This window comes from Condylostylus longicornis, unplaced genomic scaffold (genome assembly GCF_029603195.1).
Source record: "Condylostylus longicornis isolate FDR11 unplaced genomic scaffold, ASM2960319v2 ptg000048l, whole genome shotgun sequence".
Taxonomy (NCBI): Eukaryota; Metazoa; Arthropoda; class Insecta; order Diptera; family Dolichopodidae; genus Condylostylus; species Condylostylus longicornis.
This window is the reverse complement of record NW_026578017.1, coordinates 14,017,066-14,039,786: the sequence shown is the minus strand read 5'-3', so window position 1 is coordinate 14,039,786 and position 22,721 is coordinate 14,017,066. Positions and strand designations below refer to the sequence as shown.

General features: G+C 23.7%; 1 protein-coding gene across 6 annotated transcripts in view; it reads left to right on the top strand.

The window, feature by feature from the left end:
* Positions 1-11,533: 11,533 nt before the first annotated feature.
* The window catches only part of LOC129611217 (locomotion-related protein Hikaru genki), a 91,899-nt gene continuing 80,711 nt past the window's right edge, over positions 11,534-22,721 (top strand). For 3 of the 6 annotated variants that reach the window (XM_055524226.1, XM_055524223.1, XM_055524219.1), the window contains exon 1: positions 11,534-12,089. The gene's annotated coding sequence lies outside the window, so the exon portion shown is untranslated. The remainder of the gene's footprint in view (positions 12,090-22,721) is intronic. The other 3 variants (XM_055524220.1, XM_055524221.1, XM_055524222.1) reach the window with 3 other exon arrangements.

Sequence of the window (22,721 nt, the reverse complement as noted above, 5' to 3'; positions counted from 1 at the left end):
TGAAAACTGAAATTTAAATTGTGTAAGTTATTTTAATTAAAATTATCTCAATCAAAATGAAGTCCGTCTTGCATCCAAATAAATTCGTCCAATCAGTCCGTTTTACGTAATTATTGAATGTATTTAAAAATTAAATATGTTTAGTATGTAATTTCATTTTAATTTTTAAAAGATCTGAGACCTTACTATATGTAATTAGGTAAGCGTTACGTTTGTAATTTAATTTGTATGGTACTATCTTTCCATTTTCGTAAATACGAAAATTGAATTACATATAGTAGAGCCCCTGATAACATACATTTATTAGAACCTGTAAAAAATACATATTGAACTACATGTGTGAATTTATGGTTGCTAACATAATATTTTAAGAGAACCGTATTATTGTGTAAGGGGTCTGTTCAAATTCTTTGTACAAGACAAGTAAGTTGCAAACTAAAATACTTTCGGTAATCAAATCACTTCAATTTCTGGTAATACGAAAAATAGTATGAAAAATCGGCAATAAAATCAAACAGAACGAAATTCCATTTCCATTTTTAATATGGACAGTCAGAGAAATTCGCCCTTCTGTCTCAGTTCCGGAATTCTTTCACATATTATTTGTTTTTTTTTTTTTTTTTTGTAAAGCTAATCATTTATTAGGGATTATTTTTTAATTTAAAATGAAATTATTATAAAACAAAAGTTCGTATTTACAATAAAAAAGAACAAAAACAGGAAAAAAAAAAGTTCTTCAATTCTCTCCTTTTTTTTTATTTTTGTTAATCCTAACAATAAAAAAGTTTTTAATTAAATGGTCTAAAATTAAATAACAAAAAAATAAAATGGAAAAAAAACTAACAAGAGTAAAATGCCTATAGAGTAAAAGGGTCAAAACAGGAAGGGAATGTGTGATAATGGAACTGTTGATAATGGGTTTTTCATATTCATATATGCATAGAAGCATGTGTTAGTTGTATAACAATAGCTCATATGTGTTGGAATTTTCAATTTATTTATTTATTTAAGGATATATAAAATTAATAATAATGTTGAAAAAACAAGGAAAATAACAATTTTTTTTTTAAATAACTTTTTTTTTTGTTTTTGTTGTTCATTGGTATTTTGGATGACCTGAATTTGATATACATATATATTTTTTTTATTTATTTTTTGTATTACAATTTCATATACGTACATACGTATGTACATGCATACGTACATAGAATTAGAATATTTATTTAATATTTAAAATAAAACTTATTTATTTTCTATTTTAAAATTTGATTGGTTTGTATAGAATGAAAAAAAAAATAAAATAGTAAAAGTGGTAAAATTAAAATATCAGCTTGGTAATTTTTAATGAATATAAAAGATCCATAATCTCTGATTTAAAAGTTATAAGCTTGCACATTATTTTTTTTTTCATATTAATTTCATTAAATAATTATTTTGTTAATTTAAATGAATAAATAAAAATATGAAATGGATTTTTTATTTTTATATTTTTTTTTTTTTGAAAGTTAAAATTTTTCTGGTTTCTATTCATTACTTTTAAATTTTAATAAAATTTTTAATTTATATAAATTATTGTCGGTTTTTTTTTTTTAAATTTTATTACAATATTTTCATAATATGCAGGACGTAAAGCAGTATTTCTTCTAAGAATTTACGACCTATTTTGTATACCACTTTATACTATCAGTGCCGGATCTACCATATATTAAGTGTAAGCATTAGCAATAAGCGCTGGAGAACAGAGGCGCCATTGAGAACTCGTACAAAAAAGTACCCTAAATTTTAAAAAATAAAAATTTTTTTCCATTACGAAAAAATATTTTATTTTTATTTACATAATCTTGCTAACTTGAACCTGTATACAAACATTGCAAAACAAAAGCTGAAAGTTTAATCCTAGGTTTTAATTCTATAACTAGTTTTGCGTTCAGTGTGATAAAGATACAAGAATATGATTTATTATTCGCAATGTACAATGTTTTTTGCGTATTGTTAATTGCTTTGAAATCCGGGCGGGCGAGCAAATCCAAACCGACCCAGTATATTATAACAATCTTGTTTCATTAGAATGACCACACAATTTATAAAATAAGCAATTTTATTTATAAATTAATCAAGATTCAAAAAAGGTTAATTTACAGTAAATGGTTAATTCATTGAATTTTCTCAAGGACATGAGGAAAATTTGCTTAAGATCGTCTTATATTTATAATATATATAAACTATATGGGTTTCATTGGCACATATCTATGTACTATTACTACTAATACTCTTTATGAAAAAGTATATTAATAGTATAATAATAAGAACATGGAAATATTAGATATTTTAAAAAAAATTTAACAATGTTTTGCATTTATTCTCTTTGCAATTCTATCTTAAGATAGTATATACAGCAAATAAAAATTGCGTTTAAATGGGATTTGATTTGGCTGATTATGATAATAATTTAACATTACCGTAAAAATATAAGGAAGGATGCAAATTATTAAGATATAGAAGATTTAAGTTAATCATCCCAATTTTCTACTTTTAAAAATTTATACAGATACCATAAATGAAATCAATTTGTTTGATACACAATTTGAACATCGTATATAGTCTTTATAAGTTTTCCCAGATATGAGAAATTTTCTTTTGGGCAATAATAATTTATCAAATCGCATTGTAATGAATGGTGTCAGCTTAGCAGTTACTTAAAACTATTTGTGAAAGTATGCTATGCATGGTGTTTGAGTTTTTATTAAAGCAGAAGGATGCACAGCTTTACCTAAAGAATTTAGTGGTGAGCAATAAAACCTTTGCATACATTATTTATTTCTCAACTTTACTAATAAAGTATGAGTATAGGTTTGAAATACTAAAATATCTCTACTACTGTTTGTGACACATCCTTAATTCTATTTCTATTAATTTTTTATCGAAACGATGAGTTGCTAAGAAACTAAGAGAATCAAAAAGACAAATCCTTTAAAAATATTTGCAATGAAAATAATTCAATTTTTTAGACGTTTGTATTGTTAAAAAAAAATTAACACGAAATTCAATTTGTCATAAGACATAAGACAAAAACTTTAAAATAACTGCGATACAGTCGGAACACAAAACAATTTGTTAAATGCTGGATTCAAGGTTTTCTTAAATCAAATGTGCAATAAAAACATGTTCTTGGGGGCGCATTCTTTTGTGTTTTTTTCCATTTTCAACAATTTTCGTTAAAATTTTTAAAGGAAAACTTAATTTTCCTTCGTAATTTTGGTAATACAATTTAGAAAAAGTAAGAGAAATACTTCACATGATGCTTGCTGATTTATTTTTAAAGCGATTACAAGAAAAATAATTTTTATTTCTCTTTATTGAACGAAAATTTGTTTTTCTTTCCCCAAAACATTCCTTTTTTTTTATTTTCCTTCATTGTATAAACAATTTATTTTTAAAGAATAAGTTTGAGTTCCCTTCAAGTATAATTTTTATTTTCACGTTGATTTACTTCATAATGCTTCAGTTCATCATATGGTAGTGGGACTCATTCCATCTTTATTGTACTTATATACCTTCTATTCTTAATGCACCCACTACCTATACCTAATTTTTTTTTCGATCTATTTTTTCTAAAGTATTGATAAATTTTTACCTTTTCTTAGCATTAATAAAAAAATAACAATAAACGAGTGAATCAAAATAGCAGAAATATTTGGTAAGAGTAAGAGTTTTGGAAAATTTATTTTGGGGTCAGTGCACTCTAAATACGAGGTTTAATCAAAAAAAAATTATTTTTTTTTTTAAATATTTGTATGAAAATGTTACACAACACCTGCTTTGAAAAAATTAAAAATCATCAGTTTTTGGGTTAATTTCGAAATTTAGTTATGATCAAAGAATATCTATTTAAGAAAAAGGTTCGACTCTTCCAAAACCAAAGTTTTCGTTTGTTTAAAATATTCCATTGTTATTAAGAAATACATAGACGGTAATACGAGTGGTGTAGGCAAGAAGGAAAGTAGGCATGCCATTTCCTACTTCTATAATATCCCAATTGCTATAAAATTTTTTAAATTGAACATACTTCGTTGGCATCTTCTTCCAGAACAGCTAAATATCGTTAATGTATTGTTAACAAAATTCGGTTGTAAAAATCTTTTAAATCAATCTCGTAATTTTTGAAAATATAAGAGAAATAAAAAAAAAAAATCATAAAAATTGAGATGTGTTTACACCTCTCAGCAGGAGAGTATATTTTTTTTTGACCATTGTTATTTCCGTTCATTTGCTACAATAATAGATATTAGAAAATTGATTTTGTATAAGAAACTCTCTTGTAAGTGTTATACTGCTTCATATGTTATCACTAATAAATTCTTATACATGCGAAATAAACATGTAATTTTTTTCGTTCATAATTTCCTGTAATCGTTTAAAATTATTATTTTCATTTCAATAAATTTCTGATTATCATTATTACAGTCTATGAAATCTAATATCCTTGCAAGATATTTTTATTGTTTATGTTATATAACAAAAGTATTGTATTTCATAAGATTATAGATTTTTAATAAAGATAACGCTTATGATTAATTATCGCAAAGGTAATAAGTTTTTCTAAAAATTTTGTTTTCGTATGAAAATAGAAAAAGAGTGGACCAATATTAAATTTAACATTAAATTTTGGAGATTGTGTTGACATAAGAACACATCTGGTTAGATCAAGATATTTTCTCAAATAGAAAAGAGAAAAGTTATATAAAATTATATTTTTAAACCAAAGAGTAGAAAAATTGTATGACATTAGTAATTAACAAGTATTTTAAATCGTGTAAAACCGTGGAGTCTAGTTTGATAATGAAATAGAAGCTTCAATAGAAATTAAATTTAAGAAATACCAAGAATAATTTCCACTTTTCCAATAAAATTAACTTAATTCCAACTTAGTTTCACTCTATGTGCGAAATTTCTATTAAAGCAAAAAGCTAACAGTAAAAATTTTGTCGTCGCAAAATATAATTATGTGAGTCGTAACTTGTCTAATTAGAAATCGATTTCGCTTATTATAATAAAGCTTCTTTTAATTTTTATTTCCATGTTTTCATCCTGAATTTTGATTCAAGTGTATGCAATAATTTTTTGTATATGTATTAATGAAAATAGTTTTGATTCTTATAAGGTTAATGGTGATTGTGCATCTCGAATTGTAGCAATTTCTTGTAAGCAAATATTTAATAATCATGTAGATTACTGTTAAGCGATGTGGACAGCAATATCGTGGTAATTTCTTCATATCTCTGTAGCTCAGTTGGTAGAGTGTCCGTCTAGAAAACTGTAAGTAACTTCGTCCGAATCCAGTTCGAAGAGAAAATTTTTTTAATTTTTCTGCTTTGTTTCTTTCATTTGATTACGTTATCCATTGAAAAAAAGTTTTGTCTTTTAACTTGCTTAAAGGAAAAATGCTTCTTTAAAAACCTTTAATTTGAACTGAATTAATTTTTTTTTTTCAATTTATCTCTCCTACATGATTTTTAATCCTTAAGGATTTTTTTTTTGTAATAAAGTTGAATTAAATTAATTTGGTGTTATGAAAAATAACATTAAAAGTTTTTTGAAATTTTTTACAAAACAATGGTTTGGGAACTGAAAATATCATAATTTCAATTTAAATCATCTAGGAAAAAATAAAAGTTTCAATATATAAAATAAAAATTAATAAACTTTTTTCTCTTACCATTCCTTATTGCTTGATTATTTTAATATTTTTAAATTGAAAGGTTTCATAATAATTAATAATTCTAACTGGCCCATCCTATATATCTTTCAAAATAATAGAGACACTTTAACTATCAATCTTTTTCAATAAAAAATGATTAAGCAAAATATTAATTATATGGTCTATTTATTAATGCCCCCGGTTTGATATTTTTCCTTTTCAGATTTTTCTTTAATTTTTTTTTTAAGTATTTTTATCCTTATTGTCCTTTTTATGTATATGAAAAAATGCTGTGTATGAATGTTTATATATTTGTATGTTTGTATATTTTTGGTAACTTGAGGCTAGAAATTGAGATATTAAATATAAGATAAGATAATAATATTTATTATGTATTTATAAATTATGATATTAAAATAAATCTAATTATGATGAATTAAATTTTATTTTGTGTTTGATGTTAAATCGGTGGTAATAAAAATTAATATTAGAAAAAATGCGTATTTAGAGTAATTGGGGTTAGAAAACGAATATTAATTTCAACGTAATGTCTCAGAATGAATGAAAGTATCACATAAAAATATTTGTTTTCAATTAAACTACGCATGGAATTTCTTTGAATCTCAATTTCGCAAATGAAGTACAACATTATTTTAAATTTCCCCTGAAAGTTTCAAAAATAATGCCTATAATTTAAAAAGAACTGCTAGTTTGAATATGAATTTCAAGGTCAAGGAGATTTTTTTTAAGCCAACAATTTTATATTAAAAAAATCTAACTTTTTAATATAAAATCTAAATTTTATATTAAAAAATAACGATCAACAGCTAATATAGATCACAAGGTGTATTGTCTAGTTTACCAAAAATGTTGCACAAGATAATATCAAACTGTCACTTTTTTCAAATTTTAGGGATGCTAGTAATATTAACTCAATGGAAATTTCTTCAAACATGTGCAGAAGAGATGGATGACGTAATCAAAGGAACGTAATTAAATGCAGAAAAATTGAAAAATTTTTCTCCTCGAACTGGACTCGATCTAGTGACCTACCGCTTTCTAAGAAACTTCGAACTAGTGACCTACCGCTATGAAGAAGTTGCCGACGAATTGCTCTTTACATTGCTTTATACTGTAATCCACATGATTACTAAGTATTGTTTACATTGAGATGCTACATGTAAACTTCTATTTGAAACATACAATCACACGAACATATATTATATAAATATAGGTATTGTGCCTATTACACTAGTATACTGAATTACTAATACAACGTGTAGTTGTTTAATTTATAGAAGATTGCATTTTAATTAAGATGAGACATTTTGATCATATAAAAACCATATAAAAATCGTCCATCTCTAAAAATAGTTTATATAGCATGAAAAAATGCATTTCCGCCGAAAACTTCGCATGTAAAATTTCATACCATCACATAATTTCCCTTGTTTTATAATTTTTACAATTCATTCAAATTTTCTAAAACGAAAAAATAAAAACTTTTTTAATAGTTCTTATAATAATATTATATTTTTGAACGGGATCTCAGCTAATTTGAGTACATTTTTTAATAATTCTGAAAGACAATTTATCGTGTTTATACCGTACTTAGATCGAACCCCATTCTATTTATTAAGTAACAGTTTATGTTTTCTACTAGTAAGTAAGTAAGTTGAAATATCTAGATTTTATTCGCATCTATTCTTTTAAATATTGTGTCAGAAACAAAACCTTTTCCATATTTGCAAATATAGAACGGTTTCCTAAATATCTTAAAAACTTTATGATTTTCATATTTAATGTTCTCGTATTATGTGCTTAAAAAAATTTTTTTTTCTACTTTTCAGAAAAAAAAAGAAATGGCGATTCTTTTTGTTTAAACAAAATATTAATTAAAATTTTAAGCGGTTTACATACTAGAATTCATTTTAAATGTTTTTAATCCTTTTTCTATAACTATTGCATATCCTTTATTTAAAATTTCATCAATTTTTTTGACTTTTCATATAAATCCTTTTGTAAATAATATTTAAGTTATATAAGTATAGCTAAATCTTAAATAATATTTTTCACAATTTCTATAGAAATAACACATCATAGGAATCCAAAACAAAAACAACGAAGAACAAAAAAAAATGTAGAAGATAAAAAAACAGATAAAATAGGAGAAAAATCCTTAAAATTACAACTATCCTTTATTTATTTATCGCTTAAAATATGGCTTTTATAGTGTTTTGTATTCTGGGGTTTTTTTTTTTTTTGAAAAATTTCATATAAAATCATATTTCTAAAAATGTACACAAATTTTATGACTATAATATGTATGTATGTGTAAATACGGGTAGAAGAATTTAGAAAAGAAAAAAAATAAAATTTTCAAATAAAATAAAATAAACTGCATCCTATATCCTGTAAGTAAACTGTGAAAGTTTTATATATTAATTTCCTTTTTTTACGTTTATACAAAAAAATATAAGAGTCATAAAAAAAAATTTATATAAATTCTAAAAACAGATCGCCCGCAGTCAAAATAACTTTAAGATTATAAAATTTTGCAAAAAAAACAAAAATAAGCAATAAAAAACATTCTAGAATACCTTCCGGTATAAATTGCATTCAGTATGCTGTCAATGAAAAATACTTATAGAAATCTGGTTCGTTTATTCTTTCAATCCTGTTGCTGCTACTATAAAATACACATTATTATAAATTTATGGTGATGCTTTAAATGTTATACATTATAGAGGAGAAATTTCTTTATTTTCTTATTCTTACTTACTGTTATAATATAAGTGTATTTTTTGAGCTGATAAATGACCTGAAGTAATTTCTGTTTTACTTTATTTTATAAAATGCATTTACAAGTTATTTTTTATTTATTTTTATTTTTATTTTTCTACTTTTTCAAATAGAACACATGACATTGTCTTCAGAATATAAAAATATTTTCACTTTGTTTTTTCATATATTTATTTTTTTATTTTATATAAAAATCTTTTGGCAATTCCTTTTTAACATTTTATTATTTAAGGAAACTATTCCTTTACGGATATCGAATATTTGTTTGTAAATACTTATATATACGTAAGTAATACATAAAATATATTAGGATTTTTTTATATTTATAATATAAGTACCATTTAATAAAATAATATCTGTCAAATGATGGTCATTTATAAGAGTGTTCTTGTAATGAGGGTAATTTACGAAAGTCATATAAAAATACTATAATATTTGTATATATATATATCATTAAAAGAACATTATTTTTAAAATAATTATGTATGTGTATATATGTATATTCAATGTAGTTACTTTTAAAATTTAAATGGTATTTTTGTAAAAGTATTCATTCTGTGGTATGAAGAAAATACTATGTACTATTAATAGAATATTCAAATATCGTAAAAAATATTAGAAATCATTAATTTATCATATTTTAATTTAGAGCTTGCTCTTCAGTATTATTTATTCGAAGTGCTCAGAAGCAAAGTGACTTAACCCTCACTCGCAAAATTTTTGCCCACAATATCTGGGTAAGGGCACTTTCACACTGGAAAAAATTAAATTTTAGGTTTAAGACAAAAAAAAAATACGAAATATAAGAAAAATTTCAATTTTTTGTCGATAAAATTAAATTTGGGTTCTAATTTTATATACATTTCTAAAAAGCAAAAATTTTAGAAATGAGGGTTAGACAACATTGTTTCTGAGCCCTCTCTTATGCCCTGTGCTTTACAAATTTTAATGATTTTTTTGAATATTTCAATTAAATCTCGCAAATTTATGGAGGACTATGAATAACAAAACTAGTTTTCATGAAATTTTCATTCAAGTTCTATTCATAGATTGATTAATTTGCGAATCTCGATTATAGACTATTAATTTTATAATTAGTAAGTTAATTTTAAATTATTAAGTAATTTGCATAATATATAGAAGACTGATTATTGGTTTTAAAAATAATATTTTGTCAATAATGAAAATTAAATTTTAAAAATTTACATGTTTTTCCTTTTTCTTTCATTATTCATAATATAATTTAAATCAATGATCGAGGATGTGCTCAATGTAAAACATTTGCATTGAAATTACAATCTGACGTATAGTACAGATTATCCTGTCCAAAATTGAGATTTGAATCACTTTATTCCATAAACTTGATGTTTAATAATATTACGAATAATATTTTTAATCAGGACATTATTGTTTTCGACTTTTGACTTGCATTTACATTTGTTTGGAACAAATTGTACATTATAAAAATTAATCTTTATATCTCACTTTTTTACAAGAGAATATAGTGTAAATTTTAACAGGATTAATAAAATTAAGTAAAATATTTTATAACATAAATAAACTGTTCCAAAATCCGTATTATTGTCATTTTATTCATCCATAATATTTTCATGTGCTAAACCAATAATTTTTTAATAATTAACTTGAATGGTGCAGCAATATTATTTGAATATCAATAATGCTCAAAAAAGGACATAAATTTACTGTGTTTTCAATTTTTCTATAAACAAAACATTTTTTTAATCTTAGATATTATTGCCATTTATCCGTCTATGCAAAGAATTTCTCAAAATTCTCATACAGGGAAATCATTTTTCTTTTTGTTTTAATATGATAATTATTTTAAGAGAATTTTTACTTGTTATCCTGTTTTGAGAGAGAAAATTATATAGAAATAATTCTTTAATTCTATTTTGTTTGTGTTCATAATAATTACAGTCATGGAAAAATCGAGTGAAACCAATGTAATTTGTAAATATTTTTGAAAAAAACCTAAATGACACTTGAAAAATTGTGAAAAATACGATTAAGTATTTTTTTATATTTTGTGAATCAACAGACATCATGACGAGCATTTCATAATAATCATAATAAATTGAAGCTAGAATGTCATAATGCAAAATATATTTTACGTTCTACACGTGAAAAATATTTGTTGAAACTATGCACGCATCATTCGCATAATCAATTGCAATTCATTTATTTTCAATAAGTTCCTTTGAAAATACTAAGACTTTTTATTAACGAACGTTGAACTTTTAAAACATGGATTTGCGAAAATCTAATGGAACGACACGTGTGATCTAAACTATGACAAAGGTATATTTCACTTTGAATTTACTATAATGTGCCATTTTCTCTTAAAATACAAATATATAAGAATATAATAAGGAATTCTCAAAAACTAAATGCGATTACTTATTATTAACAAAACAGAAAATTATTAAATTTTAATTAAATAAAATAAGGAACATTTTTTCTGTACCAAAAAGAATAGTAAATTTGAGAAAACGTCGAAAATTAAAAGAAACCACAAAAGAAATATGTGAAAAACTATCAACAAAGTTGCATTAATTTAAAAAAAAAAAAAACAAAACAAAGTATAATAATATTAAGAGTATAATAACAAAAGTAGAAAATATTTAAAGAATTCACAACAAAAATTTATTAAATATTAAAAAATGAGGACCTTATAGTACTTTAGTGTAAAAAAGAAACTGTTATAAATAAATAGACATGCGCTATCCTTATAAAATCTCTTTTATACTCTTCAAATCTTTCTCTCGCTCTCTCTCTCTCTCTCTCTTCATTTGTCTATTGAATATAAAAAAAAATTATGTTTCTCTTGTTTTTATCATTTTCATCTCCACATACTTGCATGCAGTAAAACATAAAACAGAATAGAAAGAATCATTTTAAGAAAAATCAAAATAAGGAAATTAAACAAAATATAAAAAAACAAAAATATAACAAAATAAATTTTCCGCATATAAATATGGTTCATCATCTGCAGAGAGTTCCAGTTATCGCCGGTCTTTTAAGGTATTAAGATCTCTAAAGGAAAATGGTAAAATAAATGTGAAAAAAAAAAAATTCAACTTAAATTTAATGTGTGCTAAAATAGGAGAGAAAATGTTTTCTTTTGCATATTGAAAATTAATAAGAAAAAGAAGAAAACAAAATAAAACTTGTGTACAACATTGTTTTTGTTTTTTGTTTTTCTTTCTAATAAAAAATTGCAACACTCCGCATTCCTATAGTGTTCAATACATTAAAATTTTAAATACACGGATGTGAAAAGAAAATTAAAATAGAAAACACAATAAATAAATTGAAGGTAGAAAGAAAACATCAATAAAAAAAAGAAAAACAAAAAAAAAATAATTAAAAAGAAAGTGAAATTTATTTATTTTTTTATTATTTTGTCATAAAGAATAAAAAAAATGTGAAAATCATTTTCAGAAAAAAAAAATAAATAAATATTTATTGAATCCTTAAAATTTAGAGGATATAAAATAAAAGCTATAGCAAAAGTAGAGGAAAAAAAATGAAAAGAAATCTAATATAAAAAAAAAAAAGAAATAAAAAAGTAAGGAATGATGATAATAATAATAACAATAATAATAAAAAAATAAAATAAAAACCATTGAACTCAAAGAGTATGAGAAAAGAAGAGGATGAGAAAAAAATATTTTTTTTTCTGATTTTCTTTTCGTTTTTAGTCTCGCGGCACTTTACGGCAACAACAACAAGTTATACAAAAATGTAAAAGGTTTCAATTTAAATTTTTCAGTATTCGTCCTTTTCAATTTTTCATTATTTTTTTTTTTTTTGTTATTGTTATTGTCTTCCTATTCAACCTTTCGGTATTTTCATTTTTATCTTTTTTTATTTCAAAATATTTCATTGGATTTTGTTTTTTTCTTTTTATTGAAATAAATTTTTATTATTAAAATTTTCTTGCCATTTCAAAGTATTCTTTTGTTGGAGAAAATTATTTTTAAATGCCTAAAAGTATGCAATTTTTCTAAATTAATATATTTTTTTTAATAATTGCGTGATTTTTATTTTTTATCTTACTTGAACTTGATAATGCAGGGAGAGAGAATATTCCTCTTTCAACAATTTTGTCATGGTTTTTCTTAAATTTAAAGAGTGAACTGTGATATTAAAGAGTAAAGGTTGTTATAGCAATATGAGTTTTAAATTAAAATCATAGAATAAAAATAATATCACGAATAATATTAAATTTTATTTAAAATTTTTTTTATAGAATTATTAAATAATAAAATAAATTAGAAATAACATTTTTATTTTAAGGACAACTTAGATTTCTATTTAAAATCCTCTAATTTCGCATAATTCAATGCATATTGGTGTAAATTAACATTAAAACATTTATCGTATATGTAAAATGAAACAAAAAATTAGAATATTAATTTGCATAGGTCTAAATATTTATATTGAAAATTTTAATTTACATTTTTGATTGTATTATATCAAGATATAATAATGATGTGAGATATAAAAATTTTTTTTAATAAATTATGAATTTTGCATAAAGAGAAAATAAAAACCAATGTTTTCCGTATGTTTTGCGTAAATTTTATTATCATGTTTACGTGCTTCTGTGTTTATATATGTATATGTAATGTAGCTTGGAAGTAATATTTGCATATTCTATTGCAGGATTTTGGTATGACAAAAATTTTTGTATAATAAAATAAAATTATTATGCGTACGAGAGGAATTTTTAACATTGAAAAATTTACGTCCAAGGTTTTTATTGTACAACGGATATTGTTATGGTGGTATAGAATTGTAGTATATGTATATATTGTATGTAAAATAGGGATAAATTCGGATGTCAGAATTCCTTTAAATTTTAATTATTTATGAAAAATTAAATTTTAATTATTATGAAATGACGGCATTTCCGTTTTTAGCAAAATTTATTTAGACGTCATGAAAAATTCATTTGTATTTGGGACCGGTTCAATTAAAACAATTGAATCTAAATAATGTTTAGAATTTTAAAGTTTGGAAACAGCTTGCAATTGTTTATAATGGAATTTAATTGATAATGGAATTTAATTATTTATTTACATTTTTTTTAAATACATTTTTTTTTTGTTTTGTTTGACTAAAAAATTAATAATTTCTTTATTATAAATTCTTGCTCCTTTTATAAAAGGAAATAAGAACCTTTACTTAACAGTGCATAAGTATAATAATTATACCTTAATACAAGTATTTCATTTTATATTGCATGTACTTCTTGAATATTTGAATAAATGCTAAAATATTCGCTTCATTCTTAAAAAATATTTTAATACACCTAAAAAAGAAATAAAAATAAAACTTTCTTGAGAAATAAAACTATTTTATCAAGGAATTTTGCTCAAAAAAATTTTTTCTTGAATTTGTATAAGAAAATTTTAATATTTCTTTGCGTATAACAAAAAATCTTATAAGCATTTTGTATATTGACTAAAAATTTCATTAAATTATAGGTCATTTCACTTATTCATTTACACTCACTAATCTTGAAAAATAAATTAATTTTACTTAAATTTAAATTTTAAGGAAATAGACAAAAAGAAAAAATTATATTAGAATATTTTTAAGCTTATTTTGATTTAGTTTATTAATTTCAAAATGCTAAGAAATACTATAAAAAGACGTGCAGGACGTGACTGACAAATGTTTAATAAAATTTTATATTTTATTAAAGCGTTCAATTTTGGAATTTAGTACTAGAAAAATTATTTATGTTGTCGAATTCTGTAATAACTTCTAACATATCCTACAAAATTCATTTATTAATTGAATAGAGATCATTTAGATGAAAGACACTCTATTCGACTTCCAGTGGGTTTTATTCTATATATCTTATAATAATTTATTATAATTTTTATCAATAACTAATACTGATCAAATTAAGTCACCTTTCTTATTTATAGACAAATTTTTTTCAAATCTATAATTACAAAAATTAAAGCTACTTTCTTATCCATCAAAAGTTAATAATCTAAGAAACGACACTCAAACACTCATACAAACAATTTTTCATTAAGAAATTTTAGAACCCTAACTGCAAAGCTACTAACAAAGACCAAAAATTAATATTTTCTGTTAAAATATTTTAGAAGTTCATTAATATTACATTGAACCGATAAAAATTTTTTATATTGTTTATAATATATTCAACCATATTCTCAACTGGCAAGGACACTCTGAGCTGAATAAATAATATCAAGAATTAATATTTTTACTATTGTACCAATATTAATTTTTCATTTTATAAATGATAAATTATTCCAGGAAATTTTATATTTAATTATCTTTATATTCGGAAATACTGCATACAAGATGTAAAATAATTTAGATGATTTGCTTCATTTTTCATTTTAATTTTAATATAACAGAATAATCAATTTTATATATAAAGGATTTGGACTTCAAGAGTAACATTATGTATACCTAAATTTAACATTATTAAAAGTAAATCTATTTTACGGAATTATTTTACAATTTATATTTATAATTCTAAAATTCTAAGTTTATATTAGTCCCATGATTTAATGGGTGTTGTGTTTGTATATAAATGGCATTTTCATACCTTTGAAACAAATAATATATATATATTTGGGATAAACATAAAATTCACTTAAAAAAAAACGAAGTAGAAAACAAAAATAAAATAAGAGGAAAAAATTTTGATAGATAAAATCTTGAAATAGTTTTGCTTTTAGTTGATATGCTCGTTCTAGTGTTTTTCTGTTAAAAAGGATTCTTCCTTTTTTTATTTCTTTTTAGGTAATTTTAAAACTATTTTCTATCTTTTATATCATTTTCAAAATTTATTTTACAAGTACATATATATTTTTCTTATACACATATTCAAAAATATAAAATAAGGTAATATAGAATGTTTGGCTATGAAGCGTATTTTACTTTTAAAGCACATGTGCAGGTATTTGTATGTAATAAGCATAGAAATTTACTTACATATATATATATTTTAAAATAATAACTAGTTATATAAAATGTTGTCTAAATGGTTATGCATCAACCACTTATGTGTACTTATAGAATATACACACGTATAACTCGTACATTACATTTTATTCCCTGGGCAATAAATTTTATACTAGTTTAAAGGTAAAAATTCCTTAAATTTTCTTTTTTCTTATTATTTTTTTTGTTTTTTTTGCCTGTTGGATTTTTATTTCTGTCGTAACTGCTTTTGGTTCCACAGTTGTATTTGTTTCTTTTTTTGTTGTTCAAAGAAAAAGTAAAAAAGCAATACAGTAAAAAGGATATTAAGTACAATAAATATTGCTTTCTAAATATATTCTGTTATTACTGTTATTTCTTTTCTTAGAACGTTTTACAAGTATATGGGGGAGACTAAAAAAATAATGTTAACAAAAAAAAAATTGATCATACATTTTTTACTTATATATTAATTTTTTGTTTTTATTAAACAGAGAATATTCTATTTTATAAAATGATAGGGAAGAATCTACTATTCCTAATTGGTACAAATATGGTGCTATTAGTAATTCATAGTAATAGTTTTGAGGAGTAAGTTAGAGTAAGTCGATTAGTTGTAGAAGTTTCGAGTTATTTTTTGTATAGAGGGACAGCAAGATAAACTAAAAATCTTGAAATATTTTCAAATTGATATTTAAAATTAGTTTTCGATTTTAAAGATCGAAAGGACTACGCAAGTAAATTATGATTATGATTATAAAATGGAATTAATAATGTTGGAACAAAACAAAATTTAAGAGATTTTAAATTATAGAAGCATAGAAATCATTTTCACATATCGATTGTGAAGGGCACAGATATACTCAGTAGTAAATTTAAAATTTTGCAAGGGAGCGTTTTGAAAGTTTGAAAATTTGGGAAAAAAGGTCAGTTAATTTTTTATTACATAACAAAAATAATAAAATTTGTACAAAATGTCGTGCACTTAGTATAAAATGGGCAATATTGTTAAAATTGCTAATACCAACTGTGTTTCACCCCTATGTCAATTTTTGTAATATAAACACTCTAAGAAAGCACTAAGCCTTTCTTTGTTCATTTCGACCTCATTTTAACCACGCTAATTTCGAAAACTAATGCACGTATGTCACTGCAACCCATACTAGCGAAAGAGGGTAATTCGAAATTAGTATCGATGTAAAAAAATGCATTTTGAAAAATTTGCTATTTAACTAGCTATGTAACTTGTGCGTAATAAAACATAATGTTGTATGAATAATGAAAGAGTCAACGAATATACAAAACTTGCAACGTAACATTGTAGATATTGTGATGCTTTCTATCTGTGCGAAGCAAAATCCTTAAGAGATTTTCATAGCCGTTTTTTATTAATAATCGTAACATTTTATTAAATCCTTTGTGTGAATTAACGTTGGTTAAGCTGACATTCAAGCAAAAAAATTTCAATTCAATTTTATGATTTATGATATCAATTGAATTTATGATTTTAGAAAATATCCTTTCCTAATATATTTAAATTTTAATAGCATGTCCATGTGTATGTGTATTTTCCTTGACTTTTCATATTACCCTCTTTTCAAAATTTTCTGTTTATTACTAAATTTTTTGTCACACATTTTTCTTGTTCAAATATTTTTACTCCAGCATCCTTATTTGTTGCCCGACCCTGATAAATTGCAATACATGCTTTGAGAGTTTGGTAAATTTTTGGAATTTTTATTTTATTTTTTTTTTGTTGAAAATGTATAGAGTAAACAAAAGAGGAAAAATATAAAAAACAAACACTCACAAAAAACAAAAAAGCAAATTAAAGAGACAACAAAATTTTTTGTAATAAATCGATAATTTTAAAGTATAAAAACGGCAGTATTGCGTTAAAATATTTTTATATATTTTATAAACGAGAAAAATAAAAACAGAGTAAAAGTACTAGAAATAAAGAGAAAATGTAATTTCAACTTACAAAAAAAAGAATTTACAAGAAGAACAGAATTTTGCAAACGAACAGAATCAGATGAGCAGATGTTTTAAATTTAAATGGGGAAAATGGGAAGTGTATGGGAAGGGAAAGAAGGGAAGTAGCATTGAATGGAAAATGGGGATGAAAAACAAAATTTAATTTTGATGTTGCGTTCAAAATTTTCATCATTTGTTTTATTTTCATAAGAGTTTTAATACGATTCTATATTTTAATACGATACGTGTGTGTGTTTATTTGTATATAAAATTTTTTGTTAAAATATTGGGATGGAAAATGAAAAAAAACAACAACAACAAAAAAAATAACATACCGGCCGGAAGTTACAGTTTACGTGATGCTTTCTTTTTTTTCATTTATTTATTTATAAAAATTCTCTCCCTTAGTTGTGTGTATGTATGTGTATATGATAGAATTATTTGAAAATTCTAAATAAAAGAATTATAAAAAAGAAAATTAGAAAAAAATGAAAATGAATTAAAATATATTTTTATTACAAAAAAAAAAAAATATTTTTTACGTTTCATTTTGAAAAGACGAATTAGAAAAAAGGTCCTCTATTCATTTTTTTTTTGTTTTAGAAGAAATTTTTTCGAAAAAGGAAATTATATTGGTTTCATTTTTATGTTAAATTCTTTTTGAATAATTATTTTGAATTTTTTACAGCAATATGAAGGAAAATGTTAAGGTTACAATTTTTGTATACTTAAAATTTTATTCTCGAAAATTATTAAAATTAGGAACAACATATAGGCATTAAAAATTAATAATGAATTTACAATGTCAAATTGAATGAAAAAAAAAATCTCATTTCCTGGATGATGTTGATAATCTTTGAAAACTATTGAGTTGCAGCCTAATTGGGTATCTCGCCTTTACAGTCAGTCACCTTTCTTATTTACTTTCAATTTGGAATTTTGGTTCTTTTAATTGAATATTTCATTCTTCAAATATGATTACTAATTTTTTCAACTAAATTTTACCCTGTTTTCATCAAAATATTTTACCAATTGAATTCATAAACAAAGTGAATGAATGTTGACTAGATTTTTTATAGATTTGAGTAAAAACAGAAGATGTTCAATACGAAAAAATTCTTTTCGCTTGAAAATTACGTTATAGGAACGAAATAACTTTTTTCACGAGTAAAAAAAATGATATCCATAATCAAGCCCTTTATCTAAAATCAGCTTAGAAGACAGAAGTTTTTCATATTTTCCTCATTTCAGCGTATAAAATATAAATTTTACGAATTAAATAGGTTAAATTTTGTATAGCACTTCAAATTTTAGCAACATGTCAAACTATGAAAATTCATTAATTTAATTTTGAATTTTTAGCTCAATAGTAATTCTTCAACCGTTTTGCACACGGCTGGTACACATATGCGCCTAGTAAAGTCCAAATATCCCTAAAATCGATTCTCTGTTGTACCATTTCGTTTTTACATGATTCGCCACACTAAATTTTAACGCGATTTTTTTCATCACATATAAAGATTTTAGATTTAACATGTGAAACATGTGCTAATTACAGTATTTGAAAAGCGGTTCGAAAGGGTTAAGAATTTTCTTTTGTTATTCATACTGTATATAAGTATTATATAAAGTCCAGAACCGTTTGATGTTCATGGTCGATTTTCATCCAATTTTATAAAATTGCAATTTTGTCGATATTAATATTCTGTTTTGAATGTAGCTTGTTTTCATTTAATTAATTTAAAATATTAACAGCTCTTATAACAGTAAGATGGTTATTAAAAACTCGATTCAGCTTATGTCCTGGAATTTGATGAAATAAATTAAAACATATGTATGTTTGTATGTATATAAAAATATATTTGTTTTAATAAATGATGTCAGTTTGTTAAAAATAATTTTCATTCTTAAAAGTTTTCAACAGTATTTTTAAAAGTATATTATTATTATTATATCGTTTTTTATTATAATATTATTTTTGTTTAATATTATGAAAAGTAAATGGGACTGAGTTAAATGACATGTCAACAAAATATTAAACATAATCATATGTACATAATTAAAATGTGTATATGTTTTTAAACAGAACTAAAATTATTTGACAATATTTTTATACAGGAATTCCATGTAAAGTTAACAATTTTTATTAAAGACCAATAAAATTGGGTTATTTGAAAAAAAATATTTGAGTAAAAGTTTTGAATTTATTGGAAGTTTTGAATTTATTAAATATTTGAATAAATGTGGTCAATATAAGTTGATGATGTTGAGAATCATTTAAAAAGTAAATGAACAATAAATGAGTAAATGAATAAAATTGAATTAAGAAGATTCTAACCCATTTGATGAAAAATACGGCTATAGTACAGTTTTGAACCACGCATTCAGAAAATTGAAGTAATTTACAGTTTATCCAAAAATAATCGCGATTTATTTCAACAACCTATATTGTATTTTGTGAAGATTTGTTTTTTCACCATCAGAATACGAGTAACAAAAAAAAAATTATTGTAAAACTAAGAACTTTTACAATAATTTTCTGTTGATAATATTTACTTTTCAATTCTGATCGACTGGGGGTTGATGAGTGTACTAAAAATGTACCGATTTTCAGCAGTATGCGTAGCTTTAATCATATAATAGAGTAACCTCCTTTCTGATAATTTTCAATTGTCACACTTCTAGATCTGGGACCATGTAAGGCTCTAATTCTAGCACCATACTATGGCTCTAATTCTATTCAGCACAAATTTGTGTTTTAAAGCGTTCTTTATATTAAAAATCTAAAACAAGAATTAATGAAGTACTGACGGCAAAAGAAGTTCACTGACTTACTATTCAATGATGATGAAATTTCTCGGATTAGTTTGGGTAACACTTTTGCATGTGGGTAAATAAAAAAGCTGCGCACCATATAAGGAAACTGTTTTCCAAACAAAATTTAAAGCCTAAAATGTACAATACTTAAGCCCATAGCCAGGCGGAAACAAATGAATTGGAAATTATAAAGGTCGTTACAAGATTCGATTTTACTTATGAATAAAATTTCAATTTCCAAACAATTTTTTTTTAAACATTTCAATATTTAAAATATTGGTTAAGTGCGGAATACCCCGGCTTATTTTTAGTGAAAATTATATTAAAATAACATTAATAAAAATGAAAATGCCTAAACAAAAGAATGAAAAAAAAGGAAAGTGGAAAGGGAAAACCATTCAAAACTGTGATATGATGAAATGTGATATTCTCTCTGTGATTCTTCAGGATGTTAAAATTAAAAGGGCGCTTTTGTTTTTTTTTTTCTTTTTTTATTGTTTTTATTATTATACACCATATATTTAATGGTTTTATACTCAATTCTTTTGGTCGTCCTCCGTTTTAGTTGAGTGAAACTTTTATTTTTAGTTTTGATATTTTTGTTCTTCTGTTTCTTGTTGCTGCTTTCTTTGTATTTTTTCTTTCGTCTCATTTCTACTTTAACATTATTATAACCTGTTTTATACACAAAAATATATTTTTTGAATTTCTTTTTCTTCTACTTGTTTTTATTGTTTGAGATGGAATAAATAAAAGATGTCGTGTCATAGGTCATTTATATTTAATGGACTCTTAACAAAAAAAAAAAAAAAGAAAAAAAAAGTAAAACTAAATACATAATAAAAATGTATTAGAAAAGGATAGGAGTTGTTGGGGAGATTTGATAGAGGTTCCTGGAATAGCTTGATTGTTAATAGGATTGAATTTCTAATTTAATGGACTGTTGAAATAATTTTATATATATATTATGTAAATATATAGATAAAATTAACGCATACAATTAAGTATATACGCATATACATATATAAAAACATATAAAAAATAATAAAACATAAAATATCATAAAGAAATAGTTAAAAGCATGCCATGCCTTTCCCTGTTAGAAATTTTAACATAACTAATTTTATGGTACTATAGAAATTTAATTCAAATCTCTTTTAAAATGTATTCTCAGATTTTCTATATCCACCGAATATTTAATTTAATTTTCAAATTTGGCATATACGATTAGATTAAAATCTGTGAACGTATTCTGGTATAGACTTTTGAACTCAAGTTATAAAGTGATAATTAGAAATTGGTACAAATTTGCCGAAACTATTTCTTAACAAACGGCAGGCTAGTCACCTACCTAGTTAACTCTATCATGCTATGAAACTTGGGCATGATATCATGCACTAGCCCTATGCTCCTTCTAGGAGTGAAGAAGGGGGGAAAAAAATTTAACAAAAATTCTAAGCAGAAAGAAATGTGTATAATAAAATTATAATTTACAGCAATTGAATTGGTCTGTTATTTCATTTGTACATTGCAATGCAGTCCAAAACATAACGTTATTCTGTAACACGGCTAATAAAAGTATTAGGCGAATTTATAATTGTAACAACTAAATAATTACATTATAAAGTATGAAATCTAAAAAAATTGTGATAATGTTGATAATTTGTCTGAATGAAGAGTAACTGTGGGAAGTTTCAACATAAAAAAAATGCTTTTTGATTGGAATTATGAAAAGTGAATTACAGTTGGAGCTGATCATAGGAATATTTTAATTGATTTTCACATTGCTCATAGATTTTGCAATTCGATAAACTTTGGATGCAAAAGCCTGTGAATTTCCTTTGACGAAGAAAATTGAAGGCCATTCAATTCTCATCAAATTTCATGAATAATGTTTGATTTGTAAGTCTTGACAATAACAAGCTTTTTTTGATTTTTTTTTGATTTGGATTCTGATATTTGAACTCAATAATTTATTTGGATAACGTTATACGATTTCCGGTACCCTGAATTACTGCAGTAAATTTGGGCAACGCTGTTTATATTTTATACTAAGACAACATTTAAATTGTTTACGTTGTTATTCAAAATGTTGAAGAGTATAAAAAGTATTAATAAAATTAATAATGAAATTCAAATAAAAATGCTGTTGTTTAACAACCATCATTTCTTAAATGAAAAAAAAAAGTAAAAATTCTGGTTGGATTCCGGTGCGACGCAATTTATATGATGTTTATGTATATTAAATTAATTCTTACATACATACGTGGACGTACACATTCATATATATAGGAATATACACATAGGCATATAGAAATAATAAAATTATATAGTATGTTGTTATCTTGATGATAATGATTATAAATAAATGTTATACTCATGATGTTATCTTTAGACACGAGGAAAAAGATAAAGGAAGAGAAATGAA